Genomic DNA, 11,155 nt, shown 5'->3' with positions numbered 1-11,155 from the left:
GATCTTCCTGTGTGTTCTGGCCTCACTGCTAATCTTTCCTGATCTTTCTACCTGTCCCTCCCTCCCCAACTCCTTCTAACTACCCACTCCAAAGAGGAAAGATGCTATATTGAAGAGTTTATTCACTGTAAACATATGTTGGGTTGGTCCTTGGTTTTAATTTAATTCACATAGTTAAATGTGATAGATTAGTAACTACCACAAATTGTCATTTTCTAAGCTGCACTTGATGCTATGGTATTGCTGACTGTATCATTTGAGCTAACATGTTGTGATTGATCTAATCAGTTTTCCTTCCTGGTATAAGAAAAATAAAATAGGCTCAGAGTCATTAGAGTCTCAAAACCTAAACACAAGCTATATCTGGAAGACACCTCTGGAAAGCAATTCCACAAGGGTTTTAAACACAAGCAACAAAGATACCTACATTAGGCAATTTTGAAATATCAACCCAGGAATTAAACCAAGGACAGTACCAAAAACAAAAATGGAAGACATTTAAGCAAGGCACAAATGCAGCCCTCCATGCCACAAAAAGGAAATTCTGGGGAAAATGAGGAGGAAAAGTCTGATAATCAACCACCTGGACACCCTGAACTGATAGCACAGGAAGGAATAAAGCAGATGAATGAGGCTCTACAAAAATTCCAAGTAGAAATAATCTCCCAGATAAATGCAGCGATGGTGAGCAGAGTGAAAGACATGATTAGAGGCTGTAGAGCAAAAACAGAAAAGAAAATAGATGAGATCAGAAACATGCTGGAAGCTATGAATGCCCAGCATAAGAAATAAATGAAAACCATGATTGCCCAAAATAGGAAAGAAATAGAATCCATGAAACAGATTCAAACAGATATTCAGGAGATTAAAAACTCCATTGAAAGCATGCAGAACAGACTAAGAGAATATGAAGACAGAATATCAGATATAGAAGACTGGATTGCAGTCAAGGACCATGAAAACAGAGATTTCTTAAAGATAGTAAGGGACCATGAAAAATCAATCCAACAGCTGCTAGATGATGCAAAGAAGAATAACATAAGACTCAGAGGAGTCCATGAAAAAACAGGAGAAAGTACAACTGACATAAAAAACTGTTCACAGAAGTAATAGTAGAAAACTTCTGAGACAGAGGTAGAGAATTGGACATACAGATAAGTGAGGCATATAGAACTCCAACTAGCCACGACCAAACAAAATCTACACCTAGACATATAATAGTCAAGATCCCAGAAACCCAACAGAAGAACAAAATTCTACAGGCAGTTAGAGAAAAGAAAAAATCACCTACAAAGGAAATCCCATCAGAATCATGGCAGATTTCTCAACACAAACCCTCAAATCAAGAAGAGCCTGGAGTGAAGTATTTCAAACCCTAGAAGAAAATAACTTCCAAACTAGACTGTTATCTTTCAAAATCGATGGGAAAATTAGATACTTTCATGACAAAGAATACCTGAGAAATTTCATGAACACCAAACCAGCACTCCAAACAATTTTAAGCAATATCCTAGAAAAAACAATGAAGGTCACAACTCCATGAGGCCCCACAGAGAGAAGGCACCATGCAGGGTAAGACACTAAAGGGAAAGGGGGGAAAATAAGAAATAAAAGAGCCAACAACAGTAAAACATCATGACAAGGATGAGTCAATATCTCTCAATTATAACTATCAATGTTAATGGCCTCAATTCACCAATCAAAAGAAATAGACTGACAAAATGGATTAAGAAGCAAAACCCAGCAATATGCTGTATACAAGAAACACACCTAACCCAAAAGGAAATTCATAGACTGAAAGTAAAAGGATGTAAAACAGTTCTCCATGTGACAGGAACCCAGAAAAATGGAGGCATAGAAAACTTATTTGCAGACAAAGTAGATTTCAAACAAAAACTAAGGGAGACAAAGATGGTTGCTACATACTTGTGAAGGGAACATCCAAGAGGAAGAGATGACAATCCTAAATGTATATGCACCAAATATGAATGCCCTAACTATACAAAACAAATATTAATGGACATGAAAAACCAAATAAGCACTATTACAACTGTAGTGGGACCTCAACACCCCTCTATCACAAATAGACAGATCATCTAGACAAAAAATAAACAATGAAGTTCTAGAACTGAACCAAGCTAATGAACAAATGGACTTAATAGATGTTCACAGACTGTTTCACCCCACAAAATCAGAATAAACATTCTTTTCAGCTGCACATGGGTCATTCTCCAAAATAGATCACATGCTAGCTCATAGGACATATCTAATTAAATGTAAAAGAATTCAAGTTATCCTCTGTATATTATCAGACCATAGTACAATACAATTGGAGATCAATAACATAAGAAACCACAAAACTCCAGCAAACACATGGAAATTGAATAACACCCTCCTGAACAACCAATGGTTGACAGAGGACATTAAAGAAGAAATTAGACAGTTTCTACAAGTAAATGATAATGCCACTACAACATACAGGAATCTGTGGGACACAATGAAAGCAGTTCTATGCAGAAAATTCATAGCAGTGAGTGCCCATATTAGGACAACAGAGAGAACTCAGTTAAATATCTAATGCAGAACCTCAAGCTCCTAGAAAAAGAAGAGCATAACAAACCCAAAGCTCCTACAAGAAAGGAAATTATAAAGATCCGAGCAGAAATCAATGTAATGGAGACTAAGAGAATGATACAAAAAAAAATCAATGAATCTAAGAGTTGGTTTTTTTAAAGAATAAATAAAATAGATAAACCTTTAGCCAACCTTATCAAAAAAGGAAAGAAAAGGCTCAAATCCATGCAATTAAGAATGAAAAAATTGAAGTCACAACAGATCCAGCAGAAATCCAGAGGATCATCAATACCTACTTTGAAAACCTGTACTCTAATAAAATGGAAAACACAGAAAAAATGGACAGATTCCTGGATACATATGAATTGCCAAAGTTAAATGAAGAAGATATAGAAATTCTAAACACTCCAATAACAATGAGTGAAATTGAAAATATAATTAAAAATTTACCAACAAAGAAAAGCCCAGGTCCTGATGGCTTCACCGCTGAATTCTACAAAACATTTAAAGAAGAACTATTGCCATTACTCTTTAAACTCATCAAGGAAATTGAAAAGGAAGCAAGGCTTCCAAGTTCATTCCTGAAAGCAAGTGTTACTTTGATTCCAAAACCAGGGAAAGACCCAACCCAAAAAGAGAACTACAGACCAATCTCCCTAGTGAACATAGATACAAAAATCCTCAACAAGATACTGGCTAACAGAATACAGAGTGTCATCAAGAAGATCATACACCCTGACCAAGTTGGATTTATCCCAGGGATGGAAGGATGGTTCAACATTCGTAAATCAATAAATGTAATATACTATATTAACAGAGTGAAGGACAAAAACCATATGATCATCTCAGTAGATGCAGAAAAGGCATTTGACAAAATCCAACACCCATTCATGATAAAAACACTACAGAAAATTGGAATAGAAGGTCTTTATCTCAACCTGATTAAGGCTATCTGTGAAAAACCAACAGCCAACATCATACTAAATGGTCAAAAACTGAAAACTTTCACACTAAAATAAAGAAGAAGACAAGGATGCCCACTATCACCACTCCTGTTCAATATTTTTCTGGAAACATTAGCCATAGCAATTAAAAAAGAGAAAGAAATAAAAGGAATAAAGATAGGAAAGAAAGAAGTGAAACTGTCATTATTTGCTGATGATATGATACTTTACATAGAAGACGCAAAAAGTCCTTCAAAAGTCTTCTAGACCTAATTGACAGATTCAGTAGAGTAGCTGGATATGAGGTCAACACTCAAAAATCAATAACTTTCTTATACACAAATAGCAGACCTATTGAGAGAGAAATTCAGGAAATAATTCCTTTTACAATAGCATCTAAAAAAATGAAATATCTAGGAATCAACCTAACAAAGGAAGCAAAAGACCTCTACACTGAAAACTACAGCACTCTGAAGAAGGAAATCAAAGAGGATATACAAAAATGGAAAGATATCCCTTATTCCTGGGTAGGAAGAACCAATATAGTGAAAATGGCCATACTTCCAAAACTACTATATAGATTTAATGCAATGCCATTTGAAATTCCAACAATATACTTCACAGAACTAGAGAAAACAACCCAAAATTCATTGGGAAGCAGTAGAAATCTAGAATAGCAAAAGCAATTCTAAGCAACAAAGACATGACTGGGGGTATCACAATCCCCAGTTTAAAACTATACTTCAAGGCTACTGTGACAAAAATAGCATGGTACTGGCAAAGAAACAGACCCGAGGATCAGTGGAATAGATTAGAAGATGCAGAAACAACTCCAGCCATACTCAGCCATCTCATTTTTGACAAAGGTGCCAACCACCCTCATTGGAGGAAAAATAGCCTATTTAATAAATGGTGTTGGCAAAACTGGATTTCAACCTGCCAAATATTAAAACTAGACCCATACCTATCACCATGCACTAAAGTAAGATCGAAGTGGATTAAAATCTAAATATTAAGACAGAGACACTAAACTTGCTGGAAGATAATTTAGGTAGAACTCTTGATGACATTGGCATAGGAAAAGACTTTATGAACAAATCTTCAGTAGCACGGGAGCTAGCACAAAGAATCAACAACTTAGATCTCATCTTATTAAAAAGCTTCTGCACTGCAAGAGAAACTACCAACAGAGCTAAGAGACAACCTACAATGTGGGAAGAAATTTTTAGCAGCTGTACCTCAGACAAAGGTCTACTATCATGAATATATAAAGAATTGAAAAAAATCAGACCCCCCAAATTCAAAGACCCAATTCAAAAATGGACATTTGAAATGAACAGACATTTCTCAGACAAAGAAGTAAAAGCAGCAAATAAATATATGAAAAAATGTTCAACATCACTCATCATTCTAGAGATGCAGATGAAAACAACACTGAGATTCCACCTCACCCCACAAAGAATGGCTGCTATCAAGAAATCAACCAATAACAAATGCTAGTGGGGCTGTGGAGAAAAGGGAACCCTTCTCCACTGTTGGTGGGAGTGTAGACTGGTACAACCACTGTGGAAATCACTATGGAGATACCTCAAAGAACTAGGACTAGAGGTCCCATTTGACCCAGCTATTTCCCTACTGAATATCTTCCCCAAAGAATTAAAAGAATCATACCACAGCGATATATGTGTACCTATGTTTATAGCAGCACAGTTTGTAATAGCTAAAGCTTGGAAACAGCCCAAGTGCCCATCAACTGGAAACTGGATAAAGAAGATGTGTTTTTCTATAAAATGGAGTACAACTCAGCCATAAAGAATGAGAAACTAGAGACATTTATAGCTAAATGGATGCATACTGAGGCCATACTCTTAAGTGAAATAAATAGGACACACATGTGTAAATACTGAATAGTTTCTCTAGTGTGAGAAACTGAAAGTGCAAATAAGGATGAAAATGACTAATTTGAATAATTGATAATTTTAAATAGGAAAAGCTCCATAGGTGTAGGGGTGGTGGGAGGGGAAGGGGAATGGGAAAAAGGGAGAGTAAAAATTATGTGAAAGGAAAAAAATGGAAACAAAGTCTGTTTAAATAGGGAAGGGTGGAGGGGGTGAAGGGTGCACAGGTAATGGGGGAAAAATAAGAACTAAGATACATCATGTTCAGGTACAAGCACTCAATGATAAATGTAAATGTATTGTATACCTAAAATGTACCAATAAATATATAAATGAAAAAAAAAGGCTGAAAAGTGATTTGAATGCTTTTTGAAATACATTTTCTAAACAGAGGCTTGAATGTACTTCCTGAATTTTACATTTACATATATTTTATATATACCCATAACTATATATATATATATATTTATATATATATCACTTCCTACAATGGGTCTGTGTTTCACATCTGTATTAGATTGGATCTGTATTTCACATCATACACCCAGCATAAATTTGATAGTTTATAACCATACGTGGCCTATGAGTGCATTCTTCCTATAATCTAATAATTTGTTTCTCATTAAATTCTACAAATGCAGGGAAAGTATTTAATAAGAACTTGTGATGATAGAGTTAAGACTTCTATATTAGCAGGTTGTATTGCTTTTCCTTGAATGTATATTATTAGTTCATATTAGTGATGGGGAAAGGAGAGATTATTTCTTAATATTAAAATGATAAAGGACAGCATATTTCTGAGAAACTTCTTTACTGGAACTTCTAGTAAGTTTCAATGGAAAGAAATGTAATAGAGAAGAATGAACAATACTCTTTGTGGTAGAATGAGTGCAAAATTGAGGCCAATTTTGCATCCTTCTCTGAATGGACATTTTTACATCTTTGATCTGTATATCAGAAGGTGGATTTTATTTCCCTGCTCAATGAATCTGATTTTGTTTTACTGCTTTAATCAGTACAGTGTAGATAAATTAACCTTGTGCCACTACTAGTATTGTTACTAAAATAGGCTTAAAAGACTTGGAACTCTGCCTCTACCAAGGCTAGAAACTGACAGACATCTATAAGAGGACTAGAGACCACAGGACCAGAGCTCAGTTATAACATATGACCTTCAAAAACCAGCAAGAATCTTAACAGCCACTGGCTCCCAATAGACACATGAACAAGCCCAACCAGAACCAAAAAACTCTGCCCGAGTTATCAGATTTCCCAGATATTCTATATTTAGTGAGCAAAAATAAGTGGTTATTACCATGTGCCAGTAATTTTATAGTATTTTGTTGAGCAACAGTAGCTAATTGATATGCCATTATTTAATGAAAGATTCTACAGTGATAATTGTTCCATTTTATTAAAAAACTGGCACACATCAACTTCTATCTTGAAGTTATATAGAAAATTTTATGGGTTTACTTCTCATCTATAGCTCACTGTTTTTGTAGCATGAATATATGAATAAGGTTCTTTTTTTTTGGTACCTGGGGTCGAACTCGGGTCCTTGCACTTGCGCAGGAGGCGGCGAAACAACTGAGCTAAATCCCTAGCCCTAAGGTTCTTAATTTAAATGTAATAAATTGTCCAAAAAGTGTTTTAGAGTCTATTACATTTCCATCTAATCTGCAATTCCTACACTATGTCTATCCCTTATAATAAATCAATAGCATGAATATTTCATCATCTTTCTTCAATTCTTTATTTATTCCCATGCCAGGACCATTCTACCTTAAATACTGGAGTTACTTATAGATAAAGTCTATCCATGATTATTTCCTTCTGTTAGAGTTAAATTAGCTATACCTATTCTTTTGCTCTTCCCTGTGAAATTCAGAATCATAACGTTTTATGAAGGACTTTGTTGGAACTTTAAATTGAAAATGTTTTGAAAATATAAGGTTAAATTTGTGGGATAACATCTCTATAGGATGGATCTTTCATTTTCACTTATTTAAATATTTATTCATGTCTTTGAATAAAATGTTAGTATTTCCTCCTAAAATATACGTCTTTAATTGAAATTTTTCTGAAACTCTATACATTTTGCTCAATTAGAATTTTGTTATATTTACTAATTGATTATCATTGATGTGAAAGTGTTTTAAGATTTTAGAGAAATCAGAACCAATAGAAGACACAATAATTAGAGACTTATTCCAAGGTATTAACTCACAGTATTAGGGAGTTTTAAAAATTCCACAGTATACAAGCAGAAAATTCAAGAAAGTGGAAGACATATTTTTAAGCTCTTGGTGCCAGAGAGCTGATGGTGGAGATTTGTCTGAATCTGCGGGCTGAGCAGCAGGAGCACAAGAGCAAGAGAAGACAGATGTCTCAGCTCAAGCAGCAGGGCTCAAAGTGAGCAAATCTGGTCTTCTGGTTATTGTTCTATCTGAGCCTCAGTAGATTTGAGGATGCAAACCCACTTTGGGGAGTGCAGTCTGTTCTATGCAAGTCCTCCAATTCAAATGCTAATTTCTTCACAGACAAGCCAGAAATACTGTTTAATTGGGCATCTTGGTACCATGTGTCACAATCAAGTTGACACATAAATTTAATCATCTTGTGAAGAGCATAAATGAAATTTCAAAATTCAACTTCAAAATTTGTATTGTTTTTATTCTTTCTTCCAACACTTGTTAGGTCTTTCTACAGCATGCTGAGTATGCACAGTGTTAGTAAATGTCTTTTTCACTATTGAGAATAACATGCTTTGCAGATTTTTGTGTAGATATCTTTTATTAGGTTTGAGTTCTTTCTCCTTCTATTTCCTTGTTTAAGAGTTTTGTCATGAGTGGTGTTGAATTTTATAAAATGTCTATTTTGCAATTACTACAATAATCTTAAGTCAGATTTAATTTTGTGAAAACGTTCTTTTGGATATTTTCATCTATCTCTGTGACAAAGATAGATTGCAATATTTTAATTTTTGTTGAACCCTTCTGATTTTAAGATCAAGAATAGTTTAGTCTCATAAAGTACATTTAAGATGGATTTTCTTCTTTTCCTTTTGTAGGAAAAATAACTTAAAAATATTTTTTTGCCACTTGAGTCTTTGATATTAACCTTCTACAGGTCATATTGATTTTGATATCAGCTTGAGGTAACTGGTTACATTTTGGCTTGGATGAAAGCCATTTTTGTCAGTCCTGACTGCTGTAAACCCTGTTTCTCTGACTCCAGTTGTAGTGTTCTGCTTGTTTCTCAATAACTCTCCAATAAATTGCACTTTGTGCAACACTGAATGTGTCTGTCTCTTTCTTTTGTCTCTCAGTACTTTTTGCCTATTTTTTGCGCTATTTTTTGCCAGTTATTTTCACTAGATTTTCCTAGAATATATGAAGATATCCATGGATTTCATGTTCCATAATATCTTGTCAGGTGATTTTGAGACATTTAGGATGCATGTGGATGTTCCCATCAGACTTTTCAGTTCATTTTATAATTTATAGTATTATTTGAAAAAACGATTGCTAAAATGTAATCTCATTACTAGCCAGTTAAAATAGGCTCTTTGAAGTGATTGCAACTTATTTTGAAAGTGTCTTACTCTTGTACTTGAAGAGTGTAGTTTCAGGTTTTAAGAAATTATTGGTTCATAGCAAAGCTGCAATAGGGTTATCATCTCCATTTTCTACTTTCTATCTATCCCTGAATTAAAGACATATTATATTTAGCTTTATCCAGCACTTATACACTATAAACATTTACTATAATAGAAACTTTAATCTATGTATTAGAATATTTAAAGCATTCAAAAATATAGGAGATTGAAAAAATTATTTTTCAGTAGTACTGCATCAAATCATAGCTTGAATGAAACTTTCTCAGGTCATTTGGTCATCGGTTTTGTAGTCTTAGCCTGTTGAAAAATATTGTTAGTTATATCATTGAAGTATTTTCAACATCTACACTTGATGTCACTTTGAGTAGAGTTACGTTGCTACATAATCACACATAGGTCGGGAATGGATTTGATACAAATCAGTGGTTCCATAAGATTATAACGGAGCTGAAAAAAATCTATTGACCCATGCTGTAGCTATTGTAACATCTAACACAGCGGATTATTCATGTTTGTATTGATAGCAGTATAAACAAAGTATTGGGCTTGCTATTATAACAGAGTACAGCACATGTGTTTACCGAACATAATGCATATTTGATAATATAATAACAATATGTCCCTGGTTAAATATCTACCATGCTATACTTTTAATCTTTATTTTAGAGTGTATTTCTCCTTTTAAATATATTTACATAAAACTATGCTATGCTAAATTAGACCAACGGTAGCCTCATGAATCCTGTGCTTTCTTCATTTCTTGATCACATCATTTTCTCTTTTGTTCAATTTAATCACAAGTTGTTTTTGTTATCATGGTCTGAAGTATGGAAAAATATACTGTGAATGTTGTCAGCAAGAGGACATAGAGAGTGATTGACCTGGAAATGAAATTAAAAGTCATTAAGGACTATGAAGAAGGAAAATCAATAATGGTTATTGCTCACCTATTAGGCATATCCCATTCCACTATAGCTATGATGCTGAAAAACCAAAATGAAGTGAGAAAAGATAAAAAAGGACCTGCTTCTTTAAAGGCACTGAGACTATTTAAAATTCAGGAAGGGCATATATCAGATATGGAGAAACTTCTACTGACTTGGATGAAAGACTAGATATAAAAGTGTATCCCTCTACATTATGACCATTGTGGCCAAAGTAAAAAGTTGTTTTGTTTTTGAAAAGTTAAAAAGAAAGACTGGAAGCAACTATGATATTAAATTTATTGCTAGCTTGGGGTGGTTTAAAAGATTCAAAATGTTACTCATTACGTAATGTGAAAGTGAGTGGTGAGTCTACTGGTGCTAATGTGAAGGAAGAAGTTTGGGAAACTCCAAACAGGTTGATTGTGGAGGACAATTATTTGTCAGAACAAATCTGCAATATGGATGAAATTTTCCTATTTTAGAAACAGTTCATTGAAAGGACTTCCAAAAAATGAGGAGGTTACAAAAATTAATGAGGCTGTGGTTAAAATGGCAAAAAACTTTAGCCTGAGGTGGACAGGTGACATGGGGGGGCCTCTGAGATAGGGCTCCTAAGGAACTGACTACAGAGAAGTTGTTGGAACTGGAGCAGGAATGCAAAGGTGCAGAAGGGATAGAAATAATGACTTTAAGGAGAAGAAAAAACTCAAAGAAAATTCCCAGTGAGAAGTTCAGGGAAAGTTTTTGCAGACCTTGAAAGTTTATGTAAAATTTTGAAAATATGGATTCAAAATGTTTTCATTACAACAGAGGAGTATCCATGGTGTGTTATGTTATTGTGTGCAAATCTATGACAGAAAAGAAATAAACTAAGCAAACTTCCATTGACATATTTTTGAAAAGAGTAACACTTTTGCAGGAAGACCTTCAGGCAGATCCTCAGGAGGGATTCCAGAAGGAAGCACTGTTATCACAGTGGCAGCTCTCCAGAGGTCATACTGTTCTGAAGATTGTCTAGCGGGACCAGGTGTAAAGTTGGAAGGCAGTGCTGTAAGTGGTCCTCAATAGGTGTATGCTTGGGGTAATATGTGTATTTGCTTCTTAGTTATTAACAAAACTATTTAAAAAGTTTAAAAAAACCATAAACAAGTAAAATAGAAAAAAGATAGCATCTAACAATATAAAGAGAAC

This window comes from Heterocephalus glaber, unplaced genomic scaffold (genome assembly GCF_053883595.1).
Source record: "Heterocephalus glaber isolate CG9 unplaced genomic scaffold, H.glaber_assembly_v1.0 deba00001454, whole genome shotgun sequence".
Classification (NCBI taxonomy): Eukaryota; Metazoa; Chordata; class Mammalia; order Rodentia; family Bathyergidae; genus Heterocephalus; species Heterocephalus glaber.
The sequence above is the reverse complement of the archived record's forward strand: the minus strand, read 5'-3'. Positions refer to the sequence as shown.